This window comes from Chiloscyllium plagiosum, unplaced genomic scaffold (assembly GCF_037043375.1).
Source record: "Chiloscyllium plagiosum isolate Xiang-an unplaced genomic scaffold, Cpla_swu_hap1 HiC_scaffold_6, whole genome shotgun sequence".
In the NCBI taxonomy this organism is placed as follows: Eukaryota; Metazoa; Chordata; class Chondrichthyes; order Orectolobiformes; family Hemiscylliidae; genus Chiloscyllium; species Chiloscyllium plagiosum.
Window position 1 is genome coordinate 27,405,479 of NW_028270144.1, and position 21,018 is coordinate 27,426,496.

The 21,018-nt window shown below is 40.8% G+C and overlaps 1 protein-coding gene across 4 annotated transcripts in view; it reads right to left on the bottom strand.

Moving 5' to 3' along the window:
* dachc (dachshund c) overlaps nucleotides 1-21,018 on the bottom strand; it is a 598,354-nt gene that overhangs the window by 7,713 nt on the left and 569,623 nt on the right. The window lies entirely within an intron of this gene.

Here is a 21,018-nt window from a genome sequence, read left to right on the forward strand (position 1 = left end):
AACGTATTGCTTCCTATCTTTATTTTGTCCACTTTAGTTCAGTCTCTTCCCACTTATATTGGTTTGATCATTTCCAGTTTTCTGGGTCATAGTTGCCTCCTCTTCACCATGGCCATGCAATCTTTCTATACATCCATTCTCCCATCAGGCTCTCCACTTCTTCCTCAAAAAGAGACCTGCACAGTTTCCATCCATCACTGCCATCCTCCTCCAACTGGCTGAGCTTGTTCTTATGTTGAACAATTTCTCCTTTAACTCATCTCAATCTCTCCAAGTAAAACTGTGACCATGGTTCTCACTATGCCTGTCTCTTTTTGGCATATGTGGAACATTCCTTGTCCCAGTCTCACTCAGGATCTCAAAATCACAATTTTTTCTCTGATACGCTGATGATGTCTTTGGTACTGTTTCCTGATCTCATCTGGAATTGATAAAAGTAATCAATTTTGTTTTCAATTTCCAACCTTTTCTCACCTACACCTGGTCCATCTCTAATTTTCCCTTCCCTTCCTTGACTTTACTATTTCTATTTTGGGGACTGGCAACAAATTCCATTACAAATTCACCAACTCCCATAGTTATCTAAACTACACGTTCTTACACCCTGATTCCTGCAAGGATTCCATTCCATTTTCACAGTCTCCATGTCTCTATCCCATCTGTTCTTTGATGCCACCTTCCAACGGGCTGCTTTCTGACGTGACCTTTTTCCTCAGGTCTGGACTCCCATCACATTGTTTTTGGCAGGGCCCTCAGCCATATCCAACCCATGTCCTCCACTTGTGCTCTCATCCCTTCCTCTCCTTCCCAGAACAATGATAGGGTTTCCTTTGTTCGTACTTTCCACCCTATTAGTCACTGCATTTAAGGGTTCAATTCCGCTACCTCCAGCACGATGTCACTCACAAATACATCTTCCCCTCCTCTCCACTGTCAGCATTCTGCAGGGACCATTTTCTGTAATGACAGCTTGGACCACTCCTCCATCATTCCTAACACTTCCTCAGTCTCCCATGGCAACTTTCCCATCACAGCCTTGAGGTCTGAATATAGAATTCCACATCTTCATAAACAGACCACATTATCTATGACTCAATGTCCGTTCCCCAAAGTTCTCACATTCTCTCCAACCCCAGACACACAGCCTTGTTTTGTTTGTGTCATGTTTATCTTGTTCCCAGCAGGCACTTCCTTTCTCACCTTAATTTACAACTATTTTACCTCTCTTTTCATCTTTCACCATCACTAACAACCCATTTTTTCTTTTGCATTAGGCCTCTATCCTTTGCTAAAAAGTCTAAAAATAATCCATTTTCCAATGCCTTTCAGTCTGAAGAAGAGTCATACAAAACTCAAAGCATCAACTCTGTTTCTCTCTTCGCAGAGTTGCCAAACCTGCTGAGTTTTCTCAGCATTCTCTGGGTCTATTCCCCCTCTTTGGTTTCTGTCTACTAACTGATTCTCAATCCATGCCACTATCATCAATCCCATGTGCTATGATATTACACTTTAATCTCTTATATGGGACTGAGAATCAAAATATATCACATTTACTGGTTGAGTTGGCTGTGGTGGATTAAGAAAATACACTAAACATTTTCTTGTTCAGTAAGTAGAGGTGTTCTATAAGGGGAACAACATTTACTTCTGTGCTGTAGACCTTTGTGTCTATATATAGATTCCACAAAGGCATAAACATCCAAGTGGAAAAAGGAATCAACTGTGACTAACAAAAGTTTCCAAGAATAAGGAATGATATCATTGAAAATTTTGAAATTTTCACAGGACGTAAACAGGGTAGCTCTAGATTGGATTATGAGTTTAGATCATGGGACATAATCTTCTAACAAGGCAATTTAAGACTGAGATGAAGAGAAATGTCTTCACTCCAATAGTAGTGAATCCCTGGAATTCTCTCACCAGAGGGCTGTGCATACTCGAATCATTGAACATGCTCACAACAGAAATCAATGGATTTCTGGAGATCAACAACAGCAAGGGATATGGTGACGTTGCAGAAATTGACACTGATATGGACAAGATCTAACTTAATGGCGGATCACGCTCAATGCTTGGAATGGCTTACTTTTATTCCCAAATTGTACCATCAATGTAATAAAACATCACAGTGTATCAGAGAAGTGATGAACAAAATTTGACACCAAGCGCGCATAGTACTAGGAGACAGTAGGATGGCTTGTTGGCTCAGTAGTTAACACTGCTGCCGAAAAGCACCAGAGACCTAGGTTTGATTCTAACCTTAGGAGATTGTGTGGAGCTTGCATATTCTCTGTGTGTCTGTATGGGTTTCTGTTGGTGCTCTAGTTTCCTCCCACAGTCTAAAGATGTGCAGGTTGGGTGGACTGGCCATGCTTAATTGCCCCATAGTGTCCAGGTTACGTGCAGGCTAGATGGTCAGCCATGGTACAGGCAGGGTTACGGGGATAACGTGGGAAGTGGGTCTGTGAGGAAGCTCTTCAGAGTGTCAGTACAGGTTTGATAGGCTGAATGTCCTTTTTCTGCATGTAGAGCTTCTACAATAGTTGGCAAAACAAAGTAGGTTGTAAGCAACAACTTAAAGGAATTGAAGAGAGAAAATGCAGTGGTGTTTAGGCATGCCTAAAAATGGTGAAGTGAAATTGGGAGATGTTCAAGTGGCTAGAGTTAATTTGTTTTTGTTTGCTAGCACCTTGAATGAAGGTGGTGTTGTCATTTGTCAGATTGGATTTGCATGCAGGTCCAAATGCATATTACTCCACTTGTATTACAGCCATTAGCAGCATCTATTAGGCCTAGCATGATTCATTTTAATGTACCTAAAAGCTGTGGTTTATTTTTAAACACTACTGTGCCTAAAGGGGGATGAAAAAGCATAATTCATTTCACAGTCACGTCTTAACCTGATGCGCTAATCATCTTTTTAAAAAGGAACACAAAAGAAGTTGATGACAAACAAGTGGTAATGTTCCATCAGGAGCTGATAACGCAGCCGGAGAAGTCAAAATATAAAGCAAACAAACATCGGGGAACATCTGTTACAAATTCCTCATCCCTTTTATTTAGATTACTTAAAACAGGAAGCAGCTAATTGGAGATGAGCAGGATTGTAAAAATAAATTTTGTGTTTGGCTTTGCTTTTAAGTCATTATGATTTTTAGATAGAGAAGTGGATGGGAAGGCTGTACAATGGAGTTCTGTGGAATTGAGGCAGGAAACATAATAAGAATGGGAGTTTAAATGCTTTCCCATGCTAAAAGTTAAGAATTAACTCACAAAAGAAGCCACCTCAGCAAGTTTGGTATCATCAACAAGAACATTAGACTTTAAAAGTGTGTTGGAAACTTATAAATGGACATTAAAAGAATATGTCATTGAACAGTGCAATATGAACAGCTGGTCCAATATCTTTTGTGAATTTATTCCACTTTTATGAACTTGGCTACTGTTGGTGTGCCTCCTGTCAACAGAATGTAAGCAATTCCAAGAAAAAGACAGCAGCAGGACTAATTAAATTAGTTTGTTATAAATCTCTCAGGCATTGCATTCTTGTGTTTTTTTTCAAGCAGCAGTTCAGAGAATTTGTGCAAACTTCATTAAACAATGAAATAATTCTTTCAAAAACAAAATGGGGTGTGACCCAATGAATCTCACTGTGCACTTGAGCTATAATGCACTGCTACTTGAAATTAATCTTGTGCGATTATAGGGACCGCTGTTTTGTAATGGCGGAATCAAATTGCATTTTTATTGCACAACTATGTGTCTGTTTAGTATATTGAGAATTGCATTTCACATTGTCTATACTCTTAACACGGCCTGGTAGCAAACTAGAAACTGGGTATCCAGGGATCCATTTGTTAATTGACAGCACTGTACAAGGTTAGAATTAGAGGCTGTTTTCCTGGTTAGAGTAAATTTCAAAGATTCCTCCATTAGGTGGAAAAATACCAGAAAGAGGCAGTACTCAAACATGAAACTGATTCTCAATTTACAGCAGGACTGTTCTGTGCTATAGGGAAGATTGGGTTGAAAAATTAAGAAGTCAGAGTTGAACCGAAATGCTGGAAATAATTTAAAAGCTGTTGTATCACAATCAGCAATGTCTTTAAGATACACAATATGTCGGTATACCTATATGGTACCACCATTATATCATGGCACGTGACCTAAAGCCATAATGATCATATTCTCCATTTTACCTCAGATCACCTGAAGTAATACACATTACAAACATACTGCTGTGTATAAACTCATTCTCCCAGTGTCTGCGTGGATTTCTTCCGGGTGCTCCGGTTTCCTCCCACAGTCCAAAATCAAATGTGCAGGTTAGGTGAATTGGCCATTCTAAATTGCCTGTAGTGTTAGGTGAAGGGATAAATGTAGGGGAATGGGTCTGGGTGGGTTGCTCTTCGGAGGGTCGGTGTGGACTTGTTGGGCCGAAGGGCCTGTTTCCACACTGTAAGTAATCTAATCTAATGACTTAATGTGAGCTCAGACACTGGTATACCTGTGAATGTAATGTTGTACATAATAGTTGACTGAAACAAACAACTGCTGGATTCTTCAATATAATGATATCCATGATCAGTCTCTTATATTATGAAGGACAAGATAAGCTTTGCCACATCAGGTGAGAATATCCTGCTAGTGGCAAAGTCACACCAAAACCCCCCAAAAATTTCAAAGTTGAAAGTCAAAGAGCAAATGGAAAATTTATGTATTCCTTTATATGATTGGTCACTTTGGTCTCACGGTTCGGCTTTTCATTTTGGGACCTGCTGTGATTTTGAAAAAGAGATGTCGGGGACATTGCCACAGGTTTTGTTCTTATTTGTTGAGTCTAAAATGAAGGGCTGTGTTTCCTTAATCAAAGCTAATTATTTCATCTGCACCTTCATCAAACACATCTTGAAAGCAGAGTCTCAGAAATGATATCAAAATAAAGTCGCTGCTGTGTTTCCATCAACTATGCTGGAAAATTTGGAAGTCAATATTGTTTGCAGTCATCAAGAAATCAAATAGGGAATTCAGGAGATCTGTCTTTACTCAGACAGCACTGAGAACATTGAAGCTGCTACCTCAAGTAGCAGATCAAGGAAATAGTTAAGATGCATTTAAGGGTAAGTTAGATAAGCATGCGAGGTAGAAAAAAATGGAAGGATATGCTGATAAATAAATAGGGATAGATGAAAGGAGCTACCCAATGGTTGGTCCAAATGGTCTTTTTTTGTGTAGTATACTTTATGGAATTCTGTGTGCTGATAAGGAAAAGTTTTTTTTTCCCATATCCTGGCAGTCACACAATGCTAATTTGATGATTTATGATGGCCATTTTGGACAAGAGCCATGCAGGCCTTGTTTAAGTGCCTATGAAATCAATGTTGGTCCAGATGTAGTATAGGAACTGGTCAACCACTTCTTCAGAGAGCTGTTAGTGCAGAGTTTTATTAACAGTCTATAATACGGGGGTTATTTCAAGGTCAGACTATTCACAGCACATTCCATCTGCTAAATTTTCTTTTTTGTTCAGATTATAACCTGCAGTTTGCAGGTGGACGTGTGCATTCAAGTTATTCTCTGCCTAATGCAAAATACGTATATGCCTTTTAATTAATTTGATCCAAATTTTCTGAAAGACAAATTAGTCATACGGACTGCTGTAACTCTTATAATTGAGTAATTAGTGATTAATGGAAATTGGCCCTCATTTATGCAATAAAAAAAATGAGGTTGTCATTTCTGAAACAATGTAAGCTGCACAATGGAGTCATTACACAGTAGTTACTTTTACAAACCAAAGGCAGCTTTCATGACACACTTGTCCTACTATTTCAAAACACCTGCAGGCGAGAACCTGTGATACGTGAGCTCAGCATTGTTTCTGTGCTACTGTATATTGTAGCCCTTTATGTCAACGTCCTGTTGTCTTTGATACAGCATTGCACAATCTTCTGTTATTTATGTGCCTTTTGTGGGAAAGAAAGAAAGTTGAGAATTCAGCAAGCAGAAGTAGGATCGGGATGAGGAACTCCCACAACACCCAGTAATAGTCGGCAATTGATTCAGCCACAGCCGCAAGTGCTTCAGCATTGACAGTATGACTGTGTTCAGATACAGAAACCCCGACCAAACAGTAGAGAGCTCACCATTACAGAGATACTTGCCCTGATGTAGCACGGAGCTGTACTCAAACAAAGCAAGGCTTGGCAATGGAACAATATGGAAAAGGAATTTCATGAGGTTGGTCTGGAAGCATGCAATGTAATGATGTAATTGTGCTCATCCATCTAACGAGATCATGACAAAAATTATGTGTGGCCTTCTCCAATCAATCATTCTCTGGGCCAAGGTTCATTCCCAACATTATTTTTAATCATAGGCACACTGCATTGAGTTGCTAAGCCCCTGTAACAGTTGGATCAAAACAGTTATCCAATCTGCCCTACTGCTCTTCCCATTTGGAGTAAAGAATCAGTGAATTTAATCTTGCTTCCACGTCTCGACCATAAATTTTCTTGAATGATCACAGTGTTACTGGCTTATATTATTGTCTGTTATTCAAAGTTTCTGAGATATGGGCAAAACGGCAAGTGAGAAAACAAAGGTTTAATCTAGAAAGATCTAGTGATTATTTGACAAATTTATCAAACTTGTGTTTTCATATCATATATGGCATGTTTTTATGTGGTTATTTAACATCAAAGAACTGGGTTTTAGTTGAACAGAGATTGATGATATAAAATCCTTCTTTCTAGATGTTGTAAAATGACCTTAAGCAGCCTCAACACATCCAATTAAATAAGGGCTCCCAGAATAAAACTGTCCATTATTCAGCACTGTTTGGCATTGTAGTGATTGTAACATGGTCAACCAGTCGACCTCACAGAATATGAGTTCCGTGATTTGGCTGTTAACCTGGTCCAATCATGGAGCTCTGGCTGACAGATATGAACATGAGTGTCAGACATTCTGTTCTCTTACAGCAGGCTCCAAGGATGCTAGACCAGTGTCAAGTACTATGCACACATAAATAAAGGGTGACTGGGTGACAGGACACTGGCCTCTGTGGAATTATTTCAGACGTCAACAGACATACATGGATCCTTTAAATGCTATGTTTTAAAGGTGCAAATTGTAGCAGATGGGAAATGCACTGGATCGTTTTTCAGTATTCAGAAATAGAGGTAAGCACATTTCAAAGTAATGTTCTACCCTGGTCACCTCAGATCTGTCCAGATTTTCATGATTAGAACTGGATTTGGGGGTGAAGAGGACAAGGGGAAAGAGTTGTCATAGGAGAAAGTCTTGACCCGTTTGTCCCCAAATGAGAGAAAACCTCCACTCTCACAATGCAAAGGGTGAATTTTAGTCTGGCTATGGAGCAATCTAAAAATAATCCGAGTACATAGTTCTGCCATACGCCAGCAGAGTTAGTTCCTCTGCATACTTGCTTCTATGCCATTCCATTAAAAACAATCAAATGCATGTCAGAGAAAATCGGAGAATGGGGTTAAAAATAAAATTTGATCTATTAACATGGGCTTTAAATATCATGTCAGCAGGTCAAAATAGATTTTCAGGTTCGAGTATCCAGCACCAAAGTGTTAGTTGTTTGATATTTTGAACTCAAGATCAAGGTGCTTCAGTCCCAGATAGAAGACATTCCCGTGCTGTAATTAAAAATGCAGATTTCCTACCATTAGTGTCATGCTCTGATTTTGATAATGTCATGCATTCCTAAAAAGTTATTAATAATCAAATTGCATTTTCCATTTCATGGATTTGGTGCCAAGACTTAAGAATCTGACTTGACATTTGTTAATTTTCATTAAGCTAATGTTAGGAATAATTGAGGCAAGAACTTATTGCAACCACTGAGATAAATATATTGCAATTTTACCAAAACGTTTGAAAGATACAATACCAGTTCATCAGAATTTTGTTTTGCATAACCTTTGATACATGAAATGGTACGGAATTATTGAAATGTTTATTCATGGAACTTAAAGGTGGACAATTAATATACTATTTGCAAAAATATTGTCCTTAACAGGCTAACATTTCTTTTCAAATACTGAAACATTGTACCAATATACCATTGGACTGAATTTGACAGCTCGTCATTAAAAGAGTCTAACTCTTTTTCTTTACAAAATCTAATTTAATTTGTAGTTAAGCTTTAACTGAAATCTAGAGTTTAAATTCTACAGTAGCCAGCCTTGACTGAGGTTTAACACAGTCTCTAGTGGAAAAGTGGTTGGACTTGGTTAATCAACAAAGTTGCTAAAACTGCTGTATCTGGGTCAGCTAAGCCTTTGTGTTAGGAACATATAAAACTATCGAGCTTAGTGTGGCTTACAATATTGTGTTTGGAATTGGATGATGAAGTTAGTTAGCGGAGAAAAGGGAAGACGTACTCCATTATTTTTGTTTTTAACTTTTCAAAACATTCTCAGCCTCCAGAAATTGGTTCCTACTCTTCTACAGAGGAGCAAGCTAGTTATTTGGTAGTGACTAGGTTTATTTTTTTCTTAAAATTCGTAATGGTACTGCAACTGGAGGTAAGGTTATTAAATCACATAAGTACATAAATAATTCAGTCGTTACTTAGCAGCTCACCATCATCTTCTCAAGGGCAATTAGGAATGAGCAATAAATGCAAATAAATTTATAAAAAATGTTAAGAATAGCAAGTCAGGTGATCCTACCACAGACACTGTGACATATCATGGACGGATAAAGTTCCATGTATTTTCTCCACAGAAAGCACTCACACCTTTAAGAATAACGTCTTCTGATTTGGTCAGTGATCAGGGACAGGAGAGTGTGACAGCTGAGGGCAGTAGCCTCAACAAGTTTGCAATTAATCAAATTAAGAAACAGAACTTCCAATGTCATATTTTCTGGATTATTACCTGAGCCATGTGCAAACAGGCATAAAATTGGCATAGTGCACCTCAAATTAGAGAGATGAATGTGTGGCTCAAAGACTTGTGTAGGAAAAGTCATGATTGAATGGCGGAGCAGACAAGATGGGCTGAATGGTCTAATTTCTGCTTCTACGTCTTATGGCCTTATCAAATGTAATTTGCATTACTTATCTGGTCTGGCCTACATGTGACTCCAGAATCACAGTAATCACACCAATTGCCTTTGGACAATCAGGAATGGGCAATAAATGCTGACCTAGCCGGCAATACCCCATCCCACGAACCAAATAAAGTAAAAGGGATCATTTCAGAAAGAGTCACTGATAATCATAGGAGTTTTAAATCTTCATTAAAAACTAGAAATGCCAGATGACCAAGGTAGCCCAGATGACACACTCAGAATGTTTCTGAGCTAACTTCTGAGAACAGCACATTCTGGTGGCAAACAGAGAGCAGGCTGCATTAGACCTGGTATTGTGCAATGCAACAGAATCAATTAATGATCTCAGTGAAGGCACACCTTGGCAGCAGTGACCATAATATGATTGAAGTTTATATTCCATTTGAAGGAGAGTGCAGTGGGTCCAAGACTATAGTTTAAAAAAAATATAAGTAAGGGCAATTATGATGATATGAAAGCAGTGCTGGCTCAAGTCAATTACCAAACTAGGTTAAGGCATATATCAAAAGTGATGTAGTAACTAAGTGGTAATGGGGCAGCCCGGTGGCTCAGTGATTAGCACTGCCATTTCACAGCACCAGGGACCTGGGTTCAACTCCAGCCTTGGGCAGTTCCTGCTTAGGTTTCCTCCGGGTGCTCCGGTTTCCTTCCACAGTCCAAAAATATGCAGGCTAGGTGGATTGGCCATGGTAAATTGCCCATAGTGTCCAGGGACATGCCGGCTCGGTGAATTAAACATGGGAAGTGCAGGGTTACGGGGTAGTGTGGGGTCTTGGGTCTGGGTTGGATGCTCTTCCAAGGGGCATTGTGGACTTGATGGCCTGACTGGCATGTTTCCACACTGTAGTGATTCTATGATTTCGGAACACATGGAATAGATACATTCCAATATGTAAGAAAATTTCAAAGGGACAGACCACCACCAACAATGAACTCGAAAAGAATACATATACAATTAGACAGAATGTATATATAAAACATAAGGAGACAAAAAAGCATGACAGGTGGTTAACATAAATATTAAAACAGATCACAAATTGTCTACAAATATTTTTTCAAAAGAATGCCGATTGTATAAAAAAAATTGTATAGAATCAATTGTGGAAAATAAAGGAATGGCAGGTGATTTGAATTGATATTTTGCTAAGGTCTTCATTACAGACAATACATGTAACTTTGCAGAAGCAGCAGTAAATCACAAAATGGAAGAGAGGGAAGAATTCAGAAAAATTACAGTCATCAGAAAGAATGGTACTAAGTGAACTATTGGAACTACAGGCTGGGGGTGCTGCTGAACTTCATTCTAGGATCTTAAAATAATTGGCTTGTGAAATAGTTGGTACACTGGTTTTAATTTTCCAAAATGTCCTAGCTTTGGAGAAAGGCTATTAGATCGGAAGATAGTAAATGCAACTCCTTTACTCAAAATGGGACAAAAAGCAACAAATTACAGGCCAAACTACAGGCCAACATCCATCATAGGGAAAACCTTCTAAGTTATTATTAAATATGTTATGGCGGAGCAATTAAATAAGGTCAAGGTAAAGGTGGAATCAACATGGTTTTGTGAAAAGGAAACCCTGTTCAACCAATATATTGAGCTCTTTGAGGACGTAACGTCCTATGAATAAAGGGAATACTTCATGTACTTAGATTTCCAGAAGGCATTTGATAGAATGTCATGTTAAAGGATACTGTGGAAAATAAAAATTCATGGTAGAGGATAATATAACATGAGGTAGAGAATAGGCATGAATGAGTCTTATTCAGTTTGGCAGGGTACGAGCGGTGTACCACAGAGATAAATGACTTCAACATTTTACAATTTATATAAATGACATGAAGGGTCACTGAACTCCAAACATTAACTCTGATTTTCCTCCACAGATGCTGCCAGACCTGCTGAGCTTTTCTAGCAATTTCTGCTTTTGTTTCTGATTTCCAACATCTACAGTTCTTTCGGTTATTATTGACCATGATTTGTCTGGCTACAGAGATAATGTGAAGCTAACTACTCCCTTTCTCACCTGAAAACTAAGTCCTGTGGATTATGTTTCCAACTGCAGTCATATTTGTGTTTTCCTCATTCAAGAATACACAAGAATCAGACTTAAAGGCCAGTTTCAATCCTGGTCAGTGTGGGCTAGTGGGCAAAGGTGTGTGCTGTGATGTTCAGAGCTGAGAAAAGCCCTAGTCATCCCTGCACTGCAGGTAAAGAGAAAGCATTTTTTTTTCTTTGCTAAAGCCATAAAAAACAAGAGAAACTGCAATCAAAAGAATATGGGATAAAGGCCGATCAGTTGAGCTGCAAAGCCTTGCAGCTCAAAATCAACTGCTCACTTCCCAACAGCAGTGTAGCTGGTAACACGTAAAATAATCATTGCAATGTTGCATTACCCATATTTCACAGAACCCAGAGACTGATGCTTTTTTTTTAAAATTGGTATTGTTTGAACTTGTATCTCATTTCTAACCTGTATGTATGTTTGTCTTGTTGTTATTTCTTCTCACATTTCCTAAATAATTACCGAAAGCCTGGTAAGTTGGCTCCTTTTAAAACATAAATTCATTTGGTCTGCAGGAAAGGGATCCACAAGGTAGGGGAGCCTTGTTGCAATAAACTGAAAGTTGGGTGAATAAAGAAGGGAAGCTAGTTCAGCTCCCCTCATGTTTGAGTTCGACAGTTTGGGGTGTCCCACCTAGAATCACAATAGATCTTACCCAGGCACTGGATGCAACAATATACTTCAGTTAAAGGAGGTATTGGTGAGACCATATCTGGAGAACTGTGTACAATATCAGTCCCCTTAATTAAGGACAAATGTAAGTCCACTAAGCAGTTCTAAGAATGTGAACAAGACATATAATATCTGGAAATGGGCAGGCTGTCTTATGAGGAAAGGTTGGAAGGTTAGGGTTGTTAGAGTTAAAATAGTAAGAAGAATTGGAAGATAGAAGACCCTCCTCACAGGAGAGGAGATGTTTTTTCTGAGGGGAGAATCTAGAACTAGAGATCGTACAAATGGTTAAAAATGAAAGGGTAGGTGATGGCTTCATGGTATTATGGCTAGACTGCTAATTCAGAGACCTAGGTAATGTTTCGGAGACCTGGATTCACATCCTATCTTGGTAGAATTGGAATTCAATAAAAATTTGGAGTTAAGAGGCCATTGTCAATTGTTGGAAAAACCCATCTGATTCACTAATGTCCTTTAGGGAAGGAAACTGCCATTCCTACGTGGTCTGGTCTACATGTGTCACCAGACCCATAGCAATGTGGTTGACTCTTAACTGCTCTCTGGGATGGGTAATAAATGCTGGCCTAGCCAGTGATGCCCTCAACCCATCAATGAATTTTTGAAAAAAAGAGGGTGAGGTAGAGAAAAGCAGAATTTTTTTTCCCCATAAAGGGTCCTGAGCCTTTCGAACGCTCTTCATGTAAAGGTCATGGAAGTAAGTGCCTTAAATATTTCTAAGGCAGTGGTAGATAGATTCTTGAAATGTTACCACAAAGGGGCTGGAATGGGGATTTAAGGCTACTATCAGATCACCATGATCTTGTTGAATAGTGGAGCAGGCTAGAGGTGCTGAATGCCCCTGCATTCTGCTGACACGCCACCCACAGACCCCACTGTCACTATCCCCACCCCCCAGAACCCCGAGGGGAACACTACCCCTGCTCATGACTCGACCCCCATTCCCCCCACCATCACACCCACTCCAGGTACTGGCTCCGACCCCACTCCCAGCTCTACACCCATACCAGCTCCCAGCTCCCAGCCCTGCCGAGTTTTCACCATCCCTCCAGACCTCCCCCTCACTGAGGACAAACGATCAGTCCTCAGCAAAGGACTCACCTTCGTCCCCCTCCGTCCACGCATCAATGAATTTAATACACGCCGTGACATCGAACAATTCTTCCGTCGCCTCCGCCTCCGAGCTTACTTTCACAATCAGGATTCCCGCCCACCTTCCGAGGACCCCTTCGCCCACCTCCAACACACTGCATCCACCTGGACACCCCGTGCTGGCCTATTACCTGCCCTCGACCTCTTCATTTCCAACTGCCACCGGAACATTAACCGCCTCAACCTGTCGACCCCCCTCCCCCACTCCAACCTCTCACCCTCACAACGCGCAGCCCTCCAATCCCTCTGCTCCAATCCTGACCTCACCATCAAGCCAGCGGACAAAGGGGGCGCAGTGGTAGTCTGGCGCACTGACCTCTACATCGCTGAAGCCAAACGCCAACTCGAGGACACCTCTTCCTACCGCCCCCTTGACCATGACCCCACCCCCCATCACCAAACCATCATCTCCCAGACCATACAGAGCCTCATCACCTCAGGAGATCTCCCACCTACAGCTTCCAACCTCATAGTCCGGGAACCCTGCACTGCCCGGTTCTACCTCCTTCCCAAGATCCACAAGCCTGACCACCCTGGCCGACCCATTGTGTCAGCATGCTCCTGCCCCACTGAACTCATCTCTACCTACCTCAACACTGTCCTATCCCCCCTAGTCCAGGAACTCCCCACATACGTTCGAAACACCACCCACGCCCTCCACCTCCTCCAAGACTTCCGTTTCCCCGGCCCCCAACGCCTCATCTTCACCATGGACATCCAATCCCTCTACACCTCCATCCGCCATGACCAGGGCCTCCAAGCCCTCCGTTTTTTCCTCTCCAGACATTCCCAACAGTACCCCTCCACCGACACTCTCATTCGTTTGGCCGAACTGGTCCTCACCCTTAACAATTTCTCCTTTGAATCCTCCCACTTCCTCCAGACCAAAGGGGTAGCCATGGGCACACGTATGGGCCCCAGCTATGCCTGTCTCTTTGTTGGCTACGTAGAGCAGTTGATCTTCCATAATTACACCGGCACCACTCCCCACCTCTTCCTCCGCTACATTGATGACTCCATTGGCGCCACCTCGTGCTCCCGCGAGGAGGTTGAGCAATTCATCAACTTCACCAACACATTCCACCCTGACCTTAAATTTACCTGGACCATCTCTGACACCTCCCTCCCCTTCCTGGACCTCTCCATCTCAATCAGTGACGACCGACTTGACACTGACATTTTCTACAAACCCACCGACTCCCACAGCTACCTGGATTACACCTCTTCCCATCCTACCTCTTGCAAAAATGCCATCCCGTATTCCCAATTCCTCCGCCTCCGCCGTATCTGCTCCCAGGAGGAGCAGTTCCACCATAGAACACACCAGATGGCCTCCTTCTTTAGAGACCGCAATTTCCCTTCCCATGTGGTTAAAGATGCCCTCCAACGCATCTCGTCCACATCCCGCACCTCCGCCCTCAGACCCAACCCCTCCAACCATAACAAGGACAGAACGCCCCTGGTGCTCACCTTCCACCCTACCAACCTTCGCATTAACCAAATCATCCGCCGACATTTCCGCCACCTCCAAACAGACCCCACCACCAGGGATATATTTCCCTCCCCACCCCTCTCCGCCTTCCGCAAAGACGGTTCCCTCCGTGACTACCTGGTCAGGTCCACGCCTCCCTACGACCCACCCTCCCATCCTGGCACTTTCCCCTGCCACCGCAGGAACTGTAAAACCTGTGCCCACACCTCCTCCCTCACCTCCATCCAAGGCCCTAAAGGAGCCTTCCACATCCATCAAAGTTTTACTTGCACATCCACCAATATCATTTATTGTATCCGTTGCTCCTGATGCGGTCTCCTCTACATTGGGGAGACTGGGCGCCTCCTAGCAGAGCGCTTTAGGGAACATCTCCGAGACACCCGCACCAATCAACCAAACCACCCCGTGGCTCAACATTTCAACTCCCCCTCCCAGTCTGCCGAGGATATGGAGGTGCTGGGCCTCCTCCACCGCCGCTCCCTCACCACCAGACGCCTGGAAGAAGAACGCCTCATCTTCCGCCTCGGAACACTTCGACCTCAGGGCATCAATATGGATTTCAACAGCTTCCTCATTTCCCCTTCCCCCACCTCATCCTAGTTTCTAACCTCCAGCAACACGATCCCCTTGACTTGTCCGGACTTGTCCGACCTGCCCAGCTCCTTTTCCACCTATCCACTCCACCCTCTCCTCCCTGACCCATCACCTTCATCTCCTCCCCCACTGACCTATTGTACTCTATGCTACTCTATCCCCACCCCCACCCTCCTCTAGCTTATCTCTCCACGCTTCAGGCTCTCTGCCTTTATTCCTGATGAAGGGCTTTTGCCCGAAACGTCGATTTTGCCTGTCCTCGGATGCTGCCTGAATTGCTGTGCTCTTCCAGCACCACTGATCCAGAATAGAGGTGCTGAATGGCCTACTCCTGCAACTTGATCATTTGTTTATCTACTATTATTACTGACAGTAATTTTAATCTCTAGGTTAAAGTGTGGGCTGTTCATTCAGTTATCAATATTGTGACAAAAAAAAATCTGTGTTTTGAATGTTGCTTTATTTCTCCTTTTTGTTTTGTGATTTTTTTTTTGGTCTGCTTGTATGGAAAATGTTGCTGTAGGTAAATGCATAAAACTAGACATGGAGCTAGATGTGAAACATCTGATCAAACAGTTATTGATCTTAACGATGTGATTACTTTAAATACATTTAAACACATACATCATAAAGGCCATGTTGTAAGAGGTTACATTGAGCAAAACAGATGACAATAATTTATCTTGTATCTCTATAACATCCAGATGTAGGACAAACCTCCAAGATCTGTTTATTCCTCTAATTCTGGTTTTCTATGAAATTGATGAATTTATCCAACACTATTGATGCCACTCCTTTAGTTGTCTGCTGTTAAGCACAGAAATCCACTTCCCTAACACTCTCTACAATTCTTTCCTCCTTAAAAACTGTTTGGTCAAGCTTCTTTGTCACCTGCCTATTATCTTATTGTATGGCTCAGTGTCAAGTTATCTATAGTGCTCCTGTGAAGGAACCTTGAAGGTGAAGCCTGTTATTGTTTAATAGCTCTTGTTCATTGTTATCTTCTCCCATCTTCTCATTATTTAATCAATTAAATTTCAATTGAACAAAGTATACTTCAGTAATTGTGTGTCCCACCTTTGAGATTACAGGATGGCGTAGGAAATATTGGGAAGTTGAGGATCAACTGGATGCATCATACCTTGGTAAAGCACACAGGAACAGGATGAGTCCATTCAGCCCTTCGAGCCTGTTCTGCCATTTAATGCAACCATGGCTGAATTGTTGCCTAGCTCCATATCCTGCCTTTGGCCCATATCTCTTCATAACTTTGCTTCACAAAAAATGTATCCATCTCAGATTTAAAATTTACAACTGATTTAGCATCAATCGTTATTTGTGGGAGAGAGTTCCAAACCTCTACCACCTTTTGTGATCTGGGCAGTCATGGAAAGTCTGAAATGAGGCAAAAATGACCTGACTTTCTCATATTCTAACTTCCATCGGCTTAAGGTTATCCAAAACTCTACTGCCCATGTGTTACACACAACCCAGCATCCTTCTGCTCGGTCAAAAACACTGGTTCTGGTTAAAAATACCTCAATTTTAAAATTTTCATGATCTAATCATCACATCCTTCCACATCATGTCCCTCCCTATTTCAGCAAATGTTAAGGGCCCATATCCCTTATAGATATGTGCATACATCTAATTTTGCCCTTTTTAGTATTCCCAATTTCTCTTCAGCATCCCCTGAATAAACGCATGCACTGAATCCACGGGTTCAGAGGAAGTGGTGACGTATTGTTAAAGGCACTAGTCAAGTAATTCAGGGACATGGGTTTGGATCTCACCATGCAGATGCTAAAATTTGAATTCAATAATGTTCTAGAATAAAATGATTAACTGACAGCAATGATGTAACCACTGTTGCTTGTCTTAAACACTTGTCTAATATACTAATGTTCTTTAGGGAAGGAAATCTGCTGACTTTACCTATCTGTATCCCATGTGACTCCAAACTTGCAACAATGTGGTCAATCCTTAACTAATCTGTGGGGAGTTACAGATGGACAATAAATGCTGGCCTCGCCAGTGAGGCCCACACCATATGAATTAATACAGGGAACTGCCTGGCAATGATAAAGTTGCCTGGACAATTTCCCAACTCCAGGATCCTGCACAAAAATCTCCAACTCTGAGTCAGAGCCAGAGAATAGTGCGATGTCTGACTTACTTACCTGAATGGTTAAGCAAGAAATATTAGACAGTTTAAAATCATGACTCATGTATCAAATCTCTCCTCAGTAACCTACCCCCCTGACCTAAACCAGCCATCCTACCCCCACCCCGTGCCCTTCTCCACTATAACCCTATACGACAGATTCCATAGCCATTAGCATCATATTAGCCTACCCACCCTCTGACCTACCTACCTTGCCAAACTACCCTATTACTCTGCAGGCACCCCACCCTTGCCACCAATCTGCCACCCTAACCAATTACTAGAAAGCTGCTTCAATCTGCCAAAGCTTTTCAGCTTGTTAGTGAATTAAGACTTAGCTGGAATATTGCAGCAGTGGAATCAAGCATGGACACGACGGATCCTCCCTGCTGCTCACTTCCAGGATTTCCAAAGGGAAAAACCAGTTAAAGTTTTAAAAATAGGGTTATTTGAAAATGAACAAACTGGTGGTACCAGACCTTCACCTGTAGAAGGTCTGGTACCACCAGCATGTAGCGTTTGCACATGTCACTGTTTTTTCCTTCTGGATTCCTACCTGAATTTAGAAGGGTGCCATATTGAAAGATCAGGCAGAAAATGACAAATGATAGTAATTAGCTAATTCTTATTTTATCAAAGAAAGTGGCTCCAATGCTGACAGGAATGCTTGAGCCAATCGTTCCTCACCTGTCTCAATGTTAACATTTTCTTTTATAATACTCCTGTGAAATACCTTACGATGCTTTATTTCTTAAAAAGGCTATAAAAATCCAAATTGTTGTTGTTGCCTGATGAGCGAAAACACAAGAGAGACCAGAGTGTGGTGTATGTATGAAATGGTGGTGGTCGAGGCGGGTACAATTGCAGCGTTCGATGGCTGCAAGAATAGGAAGAGTTTAGAAGGATATGGGCAAAATGCAGCAAATGGGACGAGATCAGTTTAGGATAATTGGTCAGCAGGGATGATTTGGACTGAAGGGTTTGTTACCATGCTGTTGAACTCTATAACTGTGACCAGGAACTTGACAAACAATATAGACTGAAATGGTTCTCTATCCTACCATTCTCACAGTAACATTATATAAAAGTATCAAATACATGCAGTTGTCGAGCTGACACTTTTATTCCACAGTGTAAACTGATTGAACAATATCATTGTTTGCAGATTTATTTTTTCCACAGTTTACAAGAAGGGAGGATAAAGCATACAAGAGTTACAGGATAACAGTCCAAAAAGGAATATAGGTTAACACCATTTTCTTCAAAGGTAGATGAAAGTCTATGATGGAGAAAGGTGCTGAAGCTATATTGGTCCCAGTGTTAACACTGAGCACATCATCACCAACATACGGTCAGCTATCCCAACTATTCCTTGTATTTGTTTGAAAAAAAACACAAGCTAATCAGCATCGAATATCATACTGCACCCCAGAAAAGATTATTTGTAACTGTCACTGTCTTCCACAAGGTTAGCATTGTCAGTGAAGGAGACAAAAAGCCTCAGCTTGAATCATTGCAGGGACCTCCTTTATGGAAGAGCTTGATACACTTACAATATCTTAAAATAGTCCACGGAGGCCAATTAAAAGGGATACTTGCCGTGTTTTAAGTTTTTAAAAAAAAATTAATTATTGGTAATATGAATTTTAACACCATTTAATTAGTCAAATCCAGCTCTGAGCTGCAGTTGGTCTCCCTTACCTTCCTTACTAATGCTTCACAATAAAGTTCAAGCTGTGTGTTATACAACAGGGGAGGAATTTACTGGGTCTGGGTAAATTTAGAGACAATTTGGAATAGACAGAAAGAGGGGGACAGAAGGAGAGTCAACGCTGTGTGGTCGGTTTGGAATTGTTCATAAACCAGTGAGGCAATACACATGTGCAATACTCAGTTTAAAACAAATTCGAATTTCGCTGTACTCAGTGCTAGTCACATGAAAATGAAAACAAAACCAGGACCCTTGAATAGTGTAAATATTCTTTAAAAGAAAGAATAAATATTTAATTAGGTGTTGAATAAAACAAAAAAATAATGGTTTTGGCCTCTTTCAGCATAAAATACCTTTGAAAGATTAATTAATACATGCACATTATGCAAATTAGACACATGCAAATATTTTATGAAGACAATTAAGGGAGGCATTAATTACTGCTTTTTGCTTCAATGAGATTTGTTCTTTTCTCCCCTCTGCAGTTTAACCCTTTAAGTGATGAGCCTTTTGATTTAGGTGCATGACCAACGCTAGCAGAGAATTCTCTACACAAATGTGAAAAAAATTAAACAATTGTCTCCATTAAAATAATATTAATATATGTACATTCATATAATATATCTCTATTCCAGGTGCTGTGAGGAAGATCAACAGAATTTTCTGACACAATGTACTGCCAGTAATTAAGAGCCTGGGAGTGAATTTGCACTCATTCTTGGAAATGATTCAACTTCTGCAAAAGCAATTAATTTGCTTTGCCTGTGCTAATATAGTGAAATTATAAAGCATGACACAAGACAAATAGAAATAATTAGTTCCCCAAAATGATGTTCTCATTAATGCAGTTTTAACAGTGCAAAAACATTATTGCACTGGGTGTACGTTCTCTCCCCTGTCACAGTGACCGTGATGAAGTAGTACACGTCTAAATTAAGAGTTCTTATTGGCAGTGTCATTTTTTTTAATACATTTCTAAAGGTTCTAGGTCATGGCTGCATAGAGTTTATAAAACTGCATGCCTGCAGCCTATGCCTCTTAGAATGGGACAATGCTCGGCAATTAATGTGCAAGGCACCGATGTAAATCCTTATCTAACAGCAACCTTTAAACTATTGAATATTGCTTTTTTTATCCTTTCTGCTAATGCCCGCAATAAATTGTACCTTTTGTTTTCATTTGTAAAAACTTGCTGTCAATCGATTCATGGTTTGTCGAACTGTCAAATACCAAAATGGCAGTGCCAAAATAAAGGAGACAAGGCAATGAGTGTATGATGTTTGGTTCCTGTGTAATCAGTAAAGTGGGCTTTGAACATTTTATGTAAAGAAAACAATGGGTAGTTTATTGGTCTCAGTTTCAATTCAGACACAATTTTACACAGCATATTTTCTGCAGGAAGGCTTTTGGAGACCTACGCATAAGGAACCATGGGCTTGGAAACCTTAGGCTACATATTAACAGTGTACAGTGTAGCTTTAATGAAGTTCAATAAGAAAAAAAATTGCCGAATAAGACAAAATCTATGTTACTACTGTCAAGAAAAACAGAAGAGAAGAATAAAAACCATAACAGGAGTTACTATTTGTCCTGTCAGCTCCCTTAAGAGGAACCTGTGTATTACATTTTATTACAAAGGACTCATTTTCTCTGGGAAAAAAAAATTACATTTTAACTGGGATGCAAAAAGATCCCAACCTTGTTTATTTTTTAAAAATGTGTTGTCACTTGCTTCAAACATCCTATTAAAGCTAAAACTATAAATTTGTGTTTACTTTCAATTTACACTTGGATCTCAAACAAAGTCTCATGTCGAACTGGGTGAGATTATTTGCTTCGAATCCCCAGTACTGAGTGAAATCTGTCAGCATACAGCCTGAACCTGTTCAGTGTTTCTAATCCAAAGACTTGCAAGAAACTAGTGAGAATTTGTTTTTTTAAAGAATAAATTTGCATTTATGCAGCAGCTTTTACAAACTCAGGAGGTCTCAAAGTATATTACAAACAGTGTATTTAGTCTTTGAAGTTGGAAATGCAG